Below are 18,405 nucleotides of genomic sequence, written 5' to 3'. Positions count from 1 at the left end.
CCAACTGTGCAATTCGGGGTGGAATGTGGAGGAAGCTGACAGCTCACACCCGATGACCCGGATGGCACTGGAAGGGCAGGGGCTATCCTGCAGCTTTCCTTTGCACTCCAGCCACCGCCAGGGAAGCCTCACCTTCCACCTTCCAGCCAGACCCAGAGTCCCCACTCCTTACAAAAGCGCTAGGCAAAGCAGAACCACGCACAGCACCATCCACTCGCTCTGAAGCTCTCTCCTTCCTAGAGCCCACCACGAAATGCAACCAGAGCAGGTTTGTACATGCCGATTTCAATGTGGTGGGACTCCTCCTCCTGCACTATCACTGAAGGAGCTCAAATAGGAGCAAACCAACAACTAAATCTGAGTGTGAAGGCTAGCAAGCCCGGACCTGAGTTCAGCGGCCATAACCTGCATGGTGGAAAGAGAGAACTAATCCCCACAAGCTGTCCTCTGTCCTCCATATGTCCATGCACATGCATCCACAAACGTGTACACATACACATGTACAAAAAGGAAATCAAACTATATTTCATTTTTAAAAATTTGGGAGTGAGGCAAATAAACAACTTTGAAGTTTGTGCCCCTGTAAAATCCTGCCTCAGCTTTTAGAGTCAAACAACAACTTGTGACATTGCTTGAAAGGTACAAGGTGCTTGGTGGCTTGCCATTGGTGGACACTTTGATCTGCCCTTGCTTTACATTTCCTGATGTTAAGATATGAAAGCATTAATGTAAAAAGAAGATGCCACCATCACAGGTGATATCCCACATTTCATGTTAGATTTATAAACCATGCATTGCATCAACAGGCTTTCAACTAATATTTCATCTCAACCTGAAGAGTGTCTTTGAAAGTGTTATGACATAAAAATTGCTGAAAGTTAAAATCAACTTAATAAAATTTAAATTATTAAGAACCTCATTTCAATTAAATAAACAACAAATACAAACACTCTGAAAAGTTACAATCATTCGACTTTAATTTTCCATCATTTTCTTGAAAAGATAAATGAATATACTAACATTTACTACATACATAAAATGATTTCTATCAAGCCACTTATAAAGAAGTAACAATGTAGCATAAAACATGGTGTCTACTAAAAGGAGATAAAATGCTAAGCAAAACATGCTAACCTAGAAACAGCACAACATTTCAATATAAATCCAACAAAGTTCTTACTTTATTCATTCATCCTTACCATCATCATACAAACTACAGAAATGACCATTTATGGGCATGTTAAATAATGCCATGTCACTGCTTAGCAATCTCTGCTGGTTCCACACATCTGTAATATCAAGTCCATACCTTTTAGCTTTCATCAGTTCTTCACCATCTTTATCTACCAGTCTATTTCTACTCATTCAGATAACTGTCACATTAACAGTAAAAGCAACTATCACTTGTATGTAGATGGCTCAAACCATCCACAGTATCTTTCTGAATCCACCCATGTTCATTGTGGCGATTATTATAATGTCCCACCTTGATGTAAGAACACCCTGAGACTCATGAGTTAGGAGACTAGACTCATACAACTCATGACTGATGAGATTCAAACTGGGTAAAGATCTGAGTGAAACCTGGGAGAACCGAGAGACCAGACAGTAAGTGACACAGGGCAAAAATTACCAAAGAAATCGCTAAAAGGGGTCTCATGGACCAAGAAAATTAAAAAAAAAAAAAAAAAAAAAAAAAGACTGGGAGTGTGTCTAATGAAAGCCATTCTGGAACAGAGAGTCTAGGCACCATGCTACATCAAGGGCTGAGTGGAGCAATGATAAAGTTTCCGACAGGGGTATCACCCAGGTGAGTTGCAGAATGGCCTAGAATAATGCTAACAATGAGAAAGGGGAAAAAACTGTATGAGCAGATCCTTAAGAACACACCTGCTAACATCATGAAGGCTTGACACTAAAGATTAATGAAAATGAACAAGAAAGCAAGAGTAGACAGCAAACGTGGTGCATCAGGTGATGGACAGTACCCACCCAGAATCAGAGAATAGGGGCTATGGTATTCAGGGTTTCCCATTTCCACCTGAAAAGAAATATTCCTTCCACCTTTCATTTCATATATGAAATGAACTCTAAAATATGACTGAACCACTGCAAGGAAGACTACATATGTTCACTCCAAGTTAAGGCGTGAGATGTCTGATATTTGTAGGCACTTAGAGCTACACATCCAGGATGTGGTAGAACTTGGCACAACCACAAATATACAGCTTGGAAAGGACACCAGTAGAATGTACTGTTCCTTTAAGATAATGTGGTCCTTCTTTCAACTTTTTTCAACATAGAACTTCAAGTGTGCTTTACCAAGAGCACAGTCTTTTGATATCATGAAACACAGCTAAGTAATTTGGGACCAAACACTGACATTCAATGAAGCGACATTCCTTCCTCAGAGTGATGATGTAAGTTGCCTTTTGAGCTGAAAACGACAAACCAAACCATGCTTCTGAAAAATCTCTCATTCATCATTATGAAACTTTATTTCTTAGTACTCATCTCCCACACGGAAATTGGTTCCCATAACATTCACAATTTCTCGTAAATGTTATTACTTATTTTAAAAGGTTGCAAAGCACAGGGCATTTTTCCATCCATTATAATGTAAGCCCACAAGCTCCCCAAGCAGCTAACTGAATTTGATCAGTGTGTGTGTGTGTTCAGGAGGCTTGCCAGGCACCTGGCCTCTATTAAGGCCTACAAGCTTGGGTGAAGTAGTCACTTAGAGCACTCCAGCCCTTACCCCTACCCAGCCAAATGCACATGGGGAAGGGAACGGTTGCTACAGGAAAAGAAAGGAAGGCAGAGTGAGGAAACACAGGACTGAAAAGACAGAAGATCTAGACTGTCAGTGAGCAACATCCTCCATAACCTTGTTGGGACATTAAATCCATTAAGACTGTAAATAGTCCCTAAATGGTTTAACATCAGGTAAAACTATCTAATAAACACTACAACACATCATATTGAAAAGCCATATTAACATGAACTCACTGCTTGCTTTTGGTTATGCCAGGTACAGTTACTAAAGCTCAATATTCCATGTGACAATGCCTTCACGTATGTTATACAAATGTGAAACTTAAACCTCAAAGAATGTAATAGAGACAGCATATACGGTCAACATGAAGATGGATTTTAGCACACAGATTTTGCAGTGTGTATCTGACACTGAAGTGTATTTTCTTCATGCTGAGTCTAGCACTTCTAGTCTACAGGATAATTAAGTGCCCAGACTCCATCTGCCATCCCTACGGCATCCAGAGATGATTCCTAATCATCTTCACATTCTAACCACTCCAGGGACAATTCTGGTCTCAAGACATAAAGTAGACAGCCTTCCCAGAAACAAACAGCCAAAGGTGGCCTCTGTGCTACACACACATATACATGTCCCCACACATATACATGCACCATACACACACACACACACACACACACACACACACACACACACACACACACGAACCAAAAAAGGGAGGCAGCATGAGCCAGAAGCTCACAGCTCACCTCTATTCACATTTAATTGGTCAAAGCTCACAAGCAACACCAGGTCCATCTGAGCCTGTGAAATATTCCCTTTATTTAGGATGTTTAAGAACAAGGGAAAAGAGTGTGGCAGAAAAATAAACAAAATAAACCTTGGAGGCAAATGACAACCTTTAGTACAGATGTCAACAGAAACTGCAATATAATTTCCATCTGTATGAAGTAATATTGAATTTACCGAAAGAATGAAGCCAAGAAGTAAGTTCCCCCACTTTTAGCTACTGAAAGTATTTAAACACCAAAATATGGTATGGTAAAAGTAGAAATTTTAGAAACAAACAACAAAATTAATATGTTAGTCCCATATTTTTAAGCCTAGTACAGAAAATAAAAAATAAATCCCAACACCTTTTACTTTGTGGTAGACACTTCACATCTTTATTGGAGATGACCAACTGAAATATCTGTTTAAACTAACTTTCTGTTCTGCATACAACCTACTTTTTAAAAAACTAATCAGCGGGCACAGGATGTCTTAGCCAGGAGTCCAGAAAGGTCAAAAGAGGTTTCCGACAACTATTTCTAGGAACAAGGCAGGTGTCACCTACACCAGCAGTAATGAGGTGTGCAAGGTGAGAAAACATTTCAGCCACAGTGACAAGCTTCCTGAGGGCATTTTTGTCATGCAATGTTCTATAATTCCTGTTATTGTCTTCCTGAATATAAAATAAAAACACTTTTACTAATGGTCAGTTTTATCTTCCATTCCTCATGTCCAAACTGCAGAAGAGACATGGAAATATTCTCTATTGTAATGAAAGATGAACATTTGAAAATTCTGGTTTTATATAGCTCTCAAAATATGGATTTAGGAAGTATGGGTTACTTTTTCCAATCTTCTTTGGTCACTTATTACAAAATAAACACATTATTATTGAAAGTTCAAGTGAAATGGTCTTTTCCATAGTTTTGTCTTCAAAAAGGTAGGCCATTTTCAATCTTCAGCTCTACAGAACACCTTTAAGGATCAATGTTCCATCCTGCCCATTTATAACAGTAACAATTCCTACTCGCAGGGTATTTAACCAATCTTCCAACCATTGGTGGTAAGGCATTGATTTCAAAAGGGAAACTCTTTCAAAGGTAATTAAAATCCTCTTTGATTACAAAATGACACATCATTTAGTCTAGAATATCAGAGGTTTTCATAGTCAGAAAACCATATTCAAATTTTTAAAACATCTTCAAATTTCCTGATTATTCCAAATCTAAGAGAAATTCCAGCTATTGGAAGTAATAAGGAAATCAAGTCATTTATTATTGCTAAAAATCTAGTTCAAGACAGCCCTAATAACATTTTGAATACCAGCTTCTAATTTAAAATAATATCTCATTATACATGGAATCACTCAGGATACCTATAAACTCAAGAACTCCAACCACTGAGAATATTTGCTTGCTTTTCTTTTCACTGAGATGTTTAATCCAAGGAAATCTGATTCCTTGGATATTAAAAAGAACAAAGAGAAGACAATAATGCAGAGTGACTTGTGTATTTTCTGTTGCCCTTGCCAACAGCACAACACTGCTTCAATGCCCAAACACCTCACAGTAGAGGCTATGGTACCATCACTACCTTATAAGCCTTATGAACCATGATGGATAAGCCTCCTACTCAGTCATCTAAAACACCTAATAAGGCTGTCTGCTCTATAGGACACACATTGTGATCCTTGGGCTTCGTCTCCTAGAGGAAGCAATACTTCCTGCCGGAAACTTCTCTCCATTGGAGGTAATACTTTCCATCAGCTCAGCACCACAAGGACCTGAAGGTTGTCTTTTTTGTCACAGGAAGTGCTAGTAACTAACACTGATACAATTTCCATCTAATGGAGCATCACAAAAGAGAGGTGAAAACTAGTTGAAAAACATCCCATCTGTCTCTGAAGTGTCTCCATGGGACAAATAAGGGAAACGGGCTCTAATATTATGCTTTGAAGCTAAATTAGTAAAACGTACAGTATCTGCTCACATAATGTCAGAGACAAAGAGACAGTTGAACATCCAAATAACACATAAAACCCTGTGGTGCTGAGAGCTAACATGACTTAATGTGAAACCAAGCAACTTAATTTGAAACCACGTTCTACTACAACCAACACAGTGGAGGCATGCTGTGGTTTCAGCGTGGACTGAGAGTTCACTAAGGGTCTGTCTGAGCAAAGCTAACTAGTAGATGACGTAGAAAAAACTTTGAATGCTTGAGAGGTGGTATACAGCAGATGAAATTTAGGCCATTGGAGCATAAGGTAGTTTACAAAGGGGTCATTAAGTTGTCATGAAAGGACTGCCCCAGGGGGAATGAGCTTGGTGATGGCCATTCTCTCTGGTCCAGCTCAAGACTGGAACTCAGAGAGGTTCAGCTCCACTACTGCCATTCACAAGCTCCTCACCAAAACTGTGCATTCAAGGTCACTAACCCTAACCCTAATCCTAACCCCGAGAGCATGAACTAGACCCACACCACTGTAAGGAAAGAAAATAGGGGGGTGGTTGAGAGCAGTCACCCTTTGCCAATGGATAATAAAAATGGAAATAGAAAACAATCATCATAAAATCCTCCCAAACACTTAACTGATAACATCAATAGTCAAAGAAACATCTAAGGAGGTGATATTTATGACCTTGGTTTTGAGACTCCCCTAAAAATGTAAATAGTACAAAAGGAAGCTTTCTAGAAAGAAGCAGGTTAAAAACTCAAAAAAGTGAAAACTATCTAGGCCCAGTCCAAAGGAGAAAATCAGGATCAAGTTCAAGTTTACAAGTAACCGAAGGTATAAGGTGCTACATATTCTTAAAATTAAGAAAAGCAAAGAAAGAGAGCTACTTGGTAGGATACTATAGTGTGGAAATACCTAACAATTCAGCATACAGAAGACTTGCACAAGAAAATTATGTTGAGGCCAAAATGTCACTCAATATAGTTAGAGAATGACAGATTTGTAAATGACAGACTATTATAAAACTGTTACAATAACAAATTGGCATGAAACTACTATCAAAGCACTGATGGCAATTATATCAAACTGTAAGGAAATTAACAGGTCACCTGTTTCATGAAGGGATGGAGACCAAAGATTGCTATATGCAATTCACAGTATTTGTAGTGAGTTCAGTAACTTAAAAGTCATGCCCAAGAGGCTTCCCCATATACCTTTGTTATAGGGCTTTTGACATTTAATTTACAGTGAAGAAACAGCATGTGGATACATTGGGTTCCAATGTCACACTTCCCAGTAACTTTTGAATATATTAATTCTGATATCTCAGTTCTTCAGAAACATGAATTCTAGACAGTGGTTCTAATTATGGATGAGGGGCAGAGTTATCCACAAGGCTGCATGGTGTTTTTCATCCTTTCTAAAAATGTCACATTCAGTCCCCAGCTGATTAAAAGAAATACCTCTGCACAATACCAGAGTAACAAGCCCTGACTTCTGCCTTATAGACTATTACATCTATCTTTCCACCCACAGAAGGAAAAAGAACTTGAACAAAACAAAAACAAACCATCAATAGCACCAGTTATGGTCTGAGTACAGCTTGTCTCTACCACAACTCATGTTGAGACTTCATTCTTCAAAGCAACAATGCTGTGGGAGGAAGCCTGGTGGGAGGTGTTTGTTGGTCACCAGGGCTCTGCTTTCATGAATGGATTAAGACAGTGAGTTTGTGGGATGGGATCAGTTGCTTTAGAATTTACTTGTCACGTATGAAGTTCCAATTCCTCAGTGTTCTCCAGCTTCCTCCCTCACTATGGGATCACTTCTGTACACTCCTTTCCAAGCACTTCTTTCTGCCTATGCTTCTACTTTCTGCTAAACATGGAGTACAAGAAGGCCTTGGACTTAGCCAAGCAGATGCAGCCATCACATTTGGACTTTCAGGCTCTAGAATGAAGAGACGATTACACTCTTTTCTTTATAAGTCACCTAGGCTTAAGTACTATATTACAGTAAACAAAAATTGAACTAACATAAAGGATTAAGGTTTAATATGCTATTTACACATGTGTGTACCATCCACATATAATCTCAATAATGCCTGCCAAGTTTTATAATATTCCTAATGAAGATTCCAGCTTGAGCTGAAAGAAACCCATCTCTCATTCCTTCAGTGCATATACCTGAGATCCTATGACGTGCAGGAACTGGAGGAGAATCTGGGGTAAAAGTGGTGAAAAGAAAAAATACAGGGCTGGAGAGATAGCTCAATGGTTAAGAGCACTGGCTGCTTTTCCAGAGGACCTGGGTTCAATTTCCAGCACCGACATGGCAGCTCACAACTGTCTATGACTAGACATAAATGGAGGTAAAACACCAACGAACATAAAATAAAAAATAATTTTAAAAAATATGAAATACAATTAGTAACATGATCTTAAATAAACAGAGGATATGAAAATAAATGATGGGTGGGAAATGGCAGCCTGATCCACTGGGATAGTCACTTTTGGGGGACTGACATTTATCTATGTGAGGAATGTTCAATACTTAGGTCCTTATATGAAACCTGAAAGGAGAACCTTCAACTATGGAGGGCCTGGAGTTCAGGAAGGTGACCTTCAACTGTGGAAGGTGACCTTCAACTGTGGAGCCTTCAACTGTGGAAGGTCTAGAGTTCAGGAAGGTGACCTTCAACTGTGGAAGGTCTAGACCTTCAACTGTGGAAGGTGACCTTCAACTGTGGAAGGTGACCTTCAACTGTGGAAGGTGACCTTCAACTGTGGAAGGTCTAGAGTGAGGTCTGAAGAAACTGACAGGTTAAGAATAGCTGGAGTTTGACAACCTGGTGAAAGTACTGTCAGATGTGAACTGGATGAAAAATTGGGAGAAATACAAAAGATAAACCTTTCACATAGATAAATAATACTTCTCATCTTGATTATTTCTCCAGGTTGGAGTCATCACAGTTTCTACTACGCCAGTCACATGATTTTTGACTATAGTAATTATCATGTATCTAAAGACTGAAAATAAATACAGCTCTGTATGTGGCAAATAACAGCAACTCATTTGGTATGATGAGAACATTCTAAAACACATTGTACAATCTTACTTTAAAGAGAACAATAAAAGTAGATCACTTAACTTTCTCTGAAAAATACAGCCTTACTAATTTCCATAAATAATCAGAGCCAATAATAGAATTCAAAACTGACATAAGACAAAAATTAATATTTTTACAGCCAGGAGTGGTTGTAAAAGACTTTAGTGCACACATTTAATCCCAGCCATAGGGAACCAGAGGCAGGCTGGTCTCTGAGTTCGAGACCAGCCTAGTCTACAGAATAGGTTCCAGGGCTACACAGAGAAACCCTGTCTCGAAAAACCAAATATACATATTTGGCTTTTCAAAGTAATTCTCATAGAATATTTTCTTTTTCTACTTGTAATCATTTTCACTTTCTGAATAAAATGCAATGATGACTTATTTCTACAACTCAGTAGTACTATAAGTAAAAGTGAATTTAATTTTGATTTGGAAAGAAGGTTCATATTTCTGGGAATTAACATTACAATCCAAATCATTTTGTTATTTGGAGAAATATCAAAAATTTAGTATGTTTCCCTCTAAAGAACTTATTAGTAATAACTTGAATACTTTTTCTGAACTTGGAGCAGCATATACTTAAAAGCAAAAATAGTTGACTTGCATAAAGTTTCTTCTAAGACATTTAAATGATCAGATCTTACAGCTGAAACATGCAGAATTTAAATAATATTCACATATATAGACCCTCTCTAATTACTGTTTTTAGTTGCCAAAGAGAATATTAACTTGGTACCTTTAAAAGCTATATCAGTAAAAACTCAAGAGAATGAGAAGCATGTGGATGGTGGCAGTTTGGAATCATTAAAGGTCACAAGATTTCAGTCAGACATACAGTTTTAAGAGATTAGCTCTACAACACAGTGACTGCAATTAGAATATACTGTATGCTTTAAGATGGCTCAGTATACATTTTGTCTATTCTCACTACAGTAGATCTGAGGTAGCAGATATGCTAATTCGCTTAATAGCTTGATATTGGTATGCCATAAGGAATATAAATAATATTAGTGCATCATAATATATACAATAGATACATAAAGAAATCAACTTAAAATTAAAATACAACAGGAAGTTGAAAATAAAAATTTTTAAAGTTCATCATACATAAAAATGAATTCATGAATTAAGAAATAGGTTAAACTTTGGTAACAGCACAGATTATACAGGGAAGATCAACCTTAAATAGGAATGTCAAAATTCCACAGTTACCTCCATTGAAGAATTCATTTAAAGAAGTAATTCCTGATGTTTGTGTATGCTTTGTTTCTTTCTTCCTTTACAGGGTGACATGGGTAATCCAGGCTGGTCTTAAACTTGTAACTCTCCTATGTCATTTTCTTGGAGGCTAACACTATATACCATATCATTGTAATCAAATCCTAAAACTCTGAAAATGCATACTACATGGAGCTTTTACCTGTCATGTAAACTACTAGTAGGCAAACATGCACTGCATAAGGAAAGCAATGTCAGTCCCAGGCCACACAAATGATGTGTTTCCAACAAGATTATGAAGGAGCTAAAAAGAACTTCTATTAGCATCTAGTGATGTCATACCAAGGAGCTATTCATGCAGCCATTGTGATACCACTGTTTGGGGAAAAAAAAAAAAAAAAAAAAAAACCAACCTACTGTGTTGCCAGTCATACAAAAGTTCAGTGCAAACAATTACATATAACGCATGGCTGATAAATGTTTCTGTTTCTGGTTTGTACATTTACTGTGTTTTCATCACTATTTGATAATGTACTACTCTCTACTTACTAAACGGAGATATATGGATATAGATAAAGATATATAGTTTACTGAAAAACATTATGCTATAGTATACTAGCAAAACATCATCTTTTGTTTATGTCTGTCTCTACTACATCTGACTACAAAAAGTGACAGATTTCTGCACCTGGGTTTGTGTAGTTATACTCTGATGCCCATAAAATACCAGAACTACCAAATGGCACAGTCCTCAGAATTTATGCCTTTTGTTAAACAATGTATGCTTGGAACCATACAGAAAATAGCTATGAATGTTGATGGCATATTGTATTATGGCAAATTTTCACAGAAATTGGACTAAATGAGTACAAATCCAAATTAAAAAACGAAATACCTATTCATGTTTAAGCATGCACATGTATTCAATCCCCTTTTTATTGTGATGTTGTTCTCTCTGAGATTATTCCAATTAAAGAAAGTCGATTTTCAAGTTTAATTGTAATACTGCCATATCATGAGATAGTTAATATTTTTCAGAAATACTAACATCTTGAAGCAGAAAAGAGAATCATCTAGAGGACTTTTCCTTAGAAGCTCCTGGTGGCCCTGGGACATGTGCTATCTCAAGCTGTCAAAGTGCTCAGTAACATGTTACCACTGAAGGCCAGTGCCCTGTTCACAGAGCTCTTGTTAAACTCAAGCTCTGCAGGGCCCACACATTTCAAGGCTGTTCGTTTTCAATGGTAAGAAGCAACTGCATTTCCAAAGTCTTCAAAATGATTCCTGCTGGTACAGGGAACCCATGATTTTACAAAGAATAACCAAAAAAGATTTCATTACATTTTGATTTCCTAACCCATCAAACACTTCTTTCTGATCTCTACCTCTTCAATTTGAAAAATCTAACAGAAATCCTTTTGGCATCAATTTGAATGCAACACCTCTTTCATAACTTTACTCTCCTGCTGAGAAGTGTCCAGGAGCTGAGAAGCTGTGAGAAAAATATAAATATTTGCTATTTAGAAAAAAAAAAAAAAACATGAAAATAAGTTGAACAGGAAGAAAGACCTAGGCAGCAAAAGAAATCTTTACAGGTTGAAGCCCAACAGAATGGATTCTATACTGTAGCTGAACATTCAGAACAGAATTATATAAAATTAAATAGGAAAAGGTTTACTCTAAGACACACCGGGACTCAGTAAAAAAGCTTACACTCTTAAAAATATAACCCATTAAGTTCCAGATCAACTTGAGAAGTAGCTGGGTGTTATATGAAAATAGGGTGCATCCCCATTCTGCCCACACTTCAGTGACCCGCAATGAATTGGGAACTTCCTGATATAGCATCTAGTTAAAAGTCATAATTGGAGAGGCAACGCAGCAAACCGAGTCTCACTCTCACCCTGTTAACTTGCCATCTGTCTTTTGGATCCAAGTACTGAAACACCAAATAAAAATTCTTGTTATTTCAGCCTTCTAGTTATTTTAAGCCCCCTATAAATGACAGTCTGCAAAAAATGCATACACACTTGCTGCTAAAATGAAGCAACACACACAGTAGAGGAGGCAAATAAAAAAATATTGCATAGTGGACAGTCATCTGGGCCAGCAGACATCTACACTGACTTAAATCCAATGGTAGCCTTGGCGGCCAGAGATCAACATCATTTGTATTTTGTTTCACCTAGACGGCTCCTACTACTTCCCAGCTTGGTGGTCTTGGCTAGCATTGCTAGGAGGTAGCATTGCTCTAAGGCAGTGGTTCTCAACCTTCCTAATGGTGCGACCCTTTAATACAGTTCCTCATGCTGTGGTGACCCCAATTATAAAATTATTTCTGTTGCTACTTCATAACTAATTTTGCTACTCTTAAGAATCCTAATGTAAATATGTATTTTCCTAGTCTTTGGGGGTCGTGATCCACAGGTTGAGAACCACTGCTCTAAGATAATAAGACAGGAAAGACTGCCTATACACTTCCTCTTGAAGAATGGCTTCTCAGTTAAGCCCAGGGTCCCTGCCTCTCTGTCAAGTACAGCAACCACAGATGTTGTTACACAAAGTAATGTAGGACAGCCATCTGTGTCTACAACTACCTCCTTCAAAATGAAAGGTTGATTCGGGAGTGTTCCCAACCTTGTTGGAATACACAAAATTAAGTGGGACTGTAGGAAAGCCTGTAACACGACCTGAAAAAGGGCAGTTCATGGAGGTGCTCAAACCAGTCTGGGGAAATACCACAAACACGTCACAGAGACAATAGTGAAACAAGAGAGGCTCTGACCTCCAGGGTTACAAGATGAGAAAAACAGTCTGGCATTTATTTTAAGGGCAAGTTTCAAAACCCAACACTGACCTGAGAAACGGGGACAAATGTTGACGATTTCTTTACATGGAGGGATCATGGCCAAGCATAATGGTAAAGTTGAGATAACTGACATCCTACACTGCGTAACTGACAAAAACACATGAAGCCACCCCCTCGTCGGTATTATGAGTCAAAACAAACTGCTGACAAACGCGAACAGCTATGTGAGGGGGTGCAACAATAACACAGAGAACACACAGGCCTCTGTTTGCCTTTCAAGTGTTCCAAGTCTGCTCCACTGATGTAAGAAAACAGCAGTCATTTCTTTAAAGGGCCTTTCACACACTTAAACCATCTCAGATGTGCCTCACAGCTGCTCTGCTTATGAGAAAGACAAGAAGGCAGTCAGTACAGTTAGCCAAGGCTCCAAACGTGCCTTTTAAAATGAACAGAGGGAGATGGGAGCTAAGTTAAGTATAAGAGAACCTTAGCTGAAATTTAACGTAATGTTCACATTTGAAAGTCCTTCTACATATTACAAAATTCTATCAACAATAATACAGGATAGTTTCAAAAACAAGATGCTTGCAATTATTTGGGGGAAGTTAGGAGAGGTAAAGCCAACCACCTCCTGCCACAGCAAGTCATGAGTGTATCAAGTACTTTTGTTAATAATACAGACCAAACCAAAGCATACTATTCATGTTGAAAGCACACATTTGGGGAGGATTCCCCAGTTGCTGGAAACTGGTGTATTTGAAGTCACAAATATAGCACAGAACAGAAACATAGCCTTTAACACAAGGTTAATGTAAGAATTAAAGGAAGTGAAAACAATTCACTGGGGTTCAGATAGACAACTAATACGTAAGTAGGAGAGTTGTGCATATGCTCACTTTGCAGAATGCAGGGGCAGGCAGAGGCAAAGATGCCAATCGATGTTCTCCAGAATGTGTGTAAGAGGTGCCATGGGCAGCCACAAGGACATTTCATTCAGAAAGCGTTTCCAAACTATAGGAACTTCAACGACTTCTCCCCAAATCTTACTTTACTAAAGATATACACACAGTTAAGAAATTGCCCCAAAATATAACTACCCTACAATAAGCAGCAATGGTATTATTAATCTACTTTTGCACATGCTTTCCTTATAAAATCCCTGGCACTTGCTGCCAGATCTCAAGAAGGTGACATTGTTGACCTACAGCTTCTAAACGGGCGATTTTAGACTTTTTACTAGTTTCTAGTGTGAAATATCACCCTTGTCCTCTTTCCGGGCAACAGAAGCTCTTAATGTAGAGTAAATCAGGGTTTCCAAACAATAGTATAGAAATCGGGAGAAATAGCAACTATTACACATATCTGCTTTGAATACTACTTGGAACTCTATTTTGAATACTATGTGGAAATACACAGAAATGATTTTTTTTTCCTTCAAAACTTTATGAGCAGTATTTCTTCCCTTGGAATTTCTTCCACTCTCGGGAGTTCTTTCTCATTTTCCTTTAATGAATCAATGTTCTCTTTGATACCAAAAAATTAATAAGATTAAATTAAACTCTTATGAACGTTAAAAATGCCACCAGTTATCACCACTTACTATGACAGCAATATTTGCTGACAAGGGGCTGACTGCCACATCACAGTCCTCGGTATGGGCTAGATGGTCAGAGGAAGAAGAAAAATTCTTCTCAGTGTGATCAGAAAACACTTAGTCAATAGATGTGAGCAAGAGTGGGATGGGAGATTCAGCGGTACCAGGAGCTAAAAAGAGGGGCTTCAGAGACGGGAGGGAAGGAAGAAAGAGGGCAAAATAACAAGAAGGCATACAAAAGTAAACTATGTATGGATAACATGGAGGGGCAAGGGAAGGAGGTCTGAATCCATCTTCCGCAACACAACAACACAATTTTCCCAATGAACTCGCAGAAACGCTGGCTTCTGGCAAGCGTTCAGTGACATGACTGGGAAGGCCCCTGTTGCTCCATCGACAAGCACAGGGGCTTGGTAAACTACTAAAGAGCTCTGCACACATGCAGGATGCTCCTCCTATTGCAGCGACTTCAAGTGAAAGGTCCCTGGAAGCTGCATACTTTGGATGAGATGATTCGACTAACAGGGAACTCTAACAGTGGGCCAGATGTCACACAGAGCTGACACAATTTCTCTTAGCACACATGTTCAGATCCCAGGTGACAGTATTCAGGACGTGCCACATACAGTTTAAATCGGAAGGAATGTAAAGGAAACCTTAGGGACTAAGTAGCTCAGGCGAATCTTACTATGCCTTTAACTGCAATAAAACCTTGCTTGGATAGACTAGGTAAAAAAAATGGAAGTAAAAAGGTTTAGAGGTGCCAGACAACATTTCAGTCAAACTCAGGTATTTACAAAACATGTGCTGAGGAAATGGTTTTTTAAGAAGCAGTATTGTTGGGTGTGACTAATGGCTAGAAACAGTCTTGTTGAAAAGAACACACTGCACTGACTGGCCAGCTGATGGGCATTATTAACAGTAATTCACTGAAGATGAGAAAAGTGCAGTGTGCATGGTCCTTCAATGTGCAAATAGCTCCAATAAGTCCTGCCCAAACACAGGCTGAAAAAGGCATCCGCCACTCAAACTTCTCACGCCAGCGGCTGCACACACAGGCGATCCAAGTGGTGAGAAGCCATCACATGTGAACACACATGCACAGCGCCTGTCGAGTTGTGAAACCGCCAACCAACATTGACCCTCCAGACCGAAAAGGCAGACCTATCTAGGCAGCTGGATACAGATCTTTTCTGTACAGGCACTGATAACTAAGATAAATATCATTATTAATATACCTAGCACACCTAACATTGATCATCCTTACCTAGCTAATCAATTATTTGAGTTGAACTATAGGTTGATATTATGCAAAGCTTAAAATATGGGGCTGGAGAGATGGCTTAGAGGTTAAGTGCACCGACTGCTCTTCTAGAGGTCCTCAGTTCAATTCCCAGCACCCACATGGTGGCTCACAACCATCTGTAGTGAGATCTGGCGCCCTCTTCTGTATATATAGTAAATAAATAAATCTTTAAAAAAAATAAATAAAATAAAGTGCCTTGTCTTCTAAAGACTAGGTTACAAGTGTGAGATGAACAGCACTCAAAACCTAAAACTCTGCACAATTATGGTTCCTGAGAAACCACTGAAAACTCATTCTGAGGGATTTTCTGAGAATCCCTTACCAAGTTGCTTATGGCCTTAAGCATGAGGCCTCTGGGGGACACAAGGACACCCAAAAGCCTTGGAGGTGATGACAACATCTCCCCTTGGAGCAGAGGGAAAGTTTACTGCAGGTACAATATGTCTCCTTCCAGAGCAAACCTCATCAATATCAAAGGCTCCCCTGTCGCACTGAAGACCCCTCCGGGCTCCAGCTTAGAGTGCCCACCAGTGTCACAGGGTCTTCACACTGTCCTGTAGAGCTGGGCCGGAGGCTCAAAACAACTGACACAGTTCTGAAACTAACTGTCAGTCCTAACTTCCCCTTGAAGATTCCCCTACCTTCTGCTTATCCATGAAAATGTAGCAACTACACTGCAATCCTGCAGTCCTTGGCAAGACACTTTTCAAGAATGAAGCCTTGAGCCAGGCGGCAGTGGAGCCTGCCTTTAATCTCAGCAACGGGAGGCAGAACCAGGTGGATCTCTGAGTTTGAGGCCAGTCTGGTCTACAGAGGGAGAGACCCAGGACAGGCACCAAAACTACATGGAGAAACCCTGTCTCGGGAAAAAAGAATGAAGCCTTAAAGCTTCCCCAGGAGATAACCTGTAGTGTGTGTGTCCAGATCTGCTTATCTGTTATGACAGAGGCTCTCAGATAACACCACACCTCTCAATCCCTGTTCTCCTCTGTCTTCCTCTCTACTGTGGAGGTTGAAATTCAAATTTTCGGTATGCCAAAACCCTTGCACCTCGGGAGTTAAAGTACATGCCTATCATATATGTGCTGCTCCCATTAAATCCTCCTCCTTCCTTTTCTGTAGCCTGGGGGAATGCAGTTATATCAAGAATTCTTCAACCAGGAGAACAGGAAAGAACAGAAAGGCAAAGCTCAACCTTCAAGGAAGGGAATTACAGAGCCAGACAGCATAGATTTCTAATTATATAAACAACTGTCATTGGGGTATCACCAAACATTTTCCTAACCGAGGTGACACATACACTCAGTCTCTGTTGATAAAGTACTTCTAATAGCTGCATGTCCAAAACCTAGCTCAGTACTTTATACCAGCAGCTAGCCAACTACAACCCACGGGCAAAACTCAGCCTGGCACATTTTGTGTAAATATGGTTTTAGCACACCAGAGTCCTGCCAATTGATTTACACACATTTCCTTCCTAGAACAAAGGCAAAGCTGACTAGTTCCCCAAAACAAGGTCTAACACATTTACTATATGGCTCAACAGTGTGTGCAGCCCTGACTGGAGTCACTTTTAGAAACAGTCGTTTACTCCCCTCTAACATCTCTAAACTGATTCCCTATCACTAGACTTGATATTGAACACAATGTAATGCTTTGTGTTTTAATATGAACGACAGGAAATGGACATCTGCCATCTACATGAAAAATGTGTCCTATTTCTTCTTATTTGCAAAGCGAATAACTTTGCATACAGATTTAATGATATAAGTCATGGTTGCTTATTTTGATTAGCTCTCTACCATTTATCCTGAGACAAAAAACCAGACATTCTTAATCAAGAATAATCACAGCTGTTAATAGTACAACTTTTAATTATATATGCTGATAATTCTAGAAGTTTTTGAAGTAGAGATGGCATTTAAACATTAAGACAAGAATGTATCTGCCAATATATGAAACATATTACTGAGCAGCACTGATTTCATCATATTTTTCAACATATGCATGTTAATCAATCAATCAATTCAGAATTCATTTTAACATAAGCCTGATTCTAAAAACTATGAAACTAATTTGGGCTTACAAGCCTTCCCAAAAAGAATTAAATAATTGTGCTCCTCCTATCCTATCAAGCAAAGTTTCTCACGCTTTGATGACCTGCTAATGAATTCCAACTTTCTTCCCCTGTGAAGTACAAATTTACACTTCCATATCTACTCACCATTAAGAGCTGAACTGTATCTTCTAAAGAGATAAATGGCATTCTAGGCTCACGCTTACTTGTGACAATGACTTTACTTGGAAATAGTAGTGCCTTTGCGAACTTAAAAATGGGTTATTAGGGCTGATCTCAAACACACATTGACAGGTGACCTTCTGAGGAAAAAGGTTTGGATAGAGAATAAGTTAAGGGGTAGTGGAGGGGGAAGGGAAGAGAAAGAGGAAGAAAGAGGGAGGAGACACCATGTGATGGTGGAGGCTAGGACTGGAGTACTGCTTCCACACAGCAAGGAAGACCAGAGCTACAAGAATCTGCAAGAGGCATGGCAGCATGCCCTCCCTGAAGAGGTGCCCAGGGCAAGGCCCTGCAGATACTTTGCTTTCAATTTCAAAACCCAGAACTGGGAGAGAAACAAATTCTCTTGCTTGAGCCATCCGGGTAGTTGCACTCTGTTATGGCAGTTGGAAGAAATGAATGCCACTGCACCTTTGTGGCTGCCTGTGGAAGTGATGTAGTACAACCAGGATCAAGTGTTTTGGACTATGCAGTTCAATAAGACATCTGACCATCGCTCAGTTTAACCTGGTCCTCCACTATTCCACCCAACAGGATGACCTTCTGCTTGTACTATTTTAGTC

At 39.2% G+C, this 18,405-nt stretch overlaps 1 protein-coding gene across 5 annotated transcripts in view; it reads right to left on the bottom strand.

Moving 5' to 3' along the window:
- Cblb (Cbl proto-oncogene B) overlaps positions 1-18,405 on the bottom strand; it is a 186,108-nt gene that overhangs the window by 144,227 nt on the left and 23,476 nt on the right. The gene's annotated exons all lie outside the window — the stretch shown is intronic.

This window comes from Onychomys torridus, chromosome 12 (assembly GCF_903995425.1).
Source record: "Onychomys torridus chromosome 12, mOncTor1.1, whole genome shotgun sequence".
NCBI classification, from domain to species: domain Eukaryota; kingdom Metazoa; phylum Chordata; class Mammalia; order Rodentia; family Cricetidae; genus Onychomys; species Onychomys torridus.
This window is presented reverse-complemented; position numbering and strand designations above follow the sequence as displayed.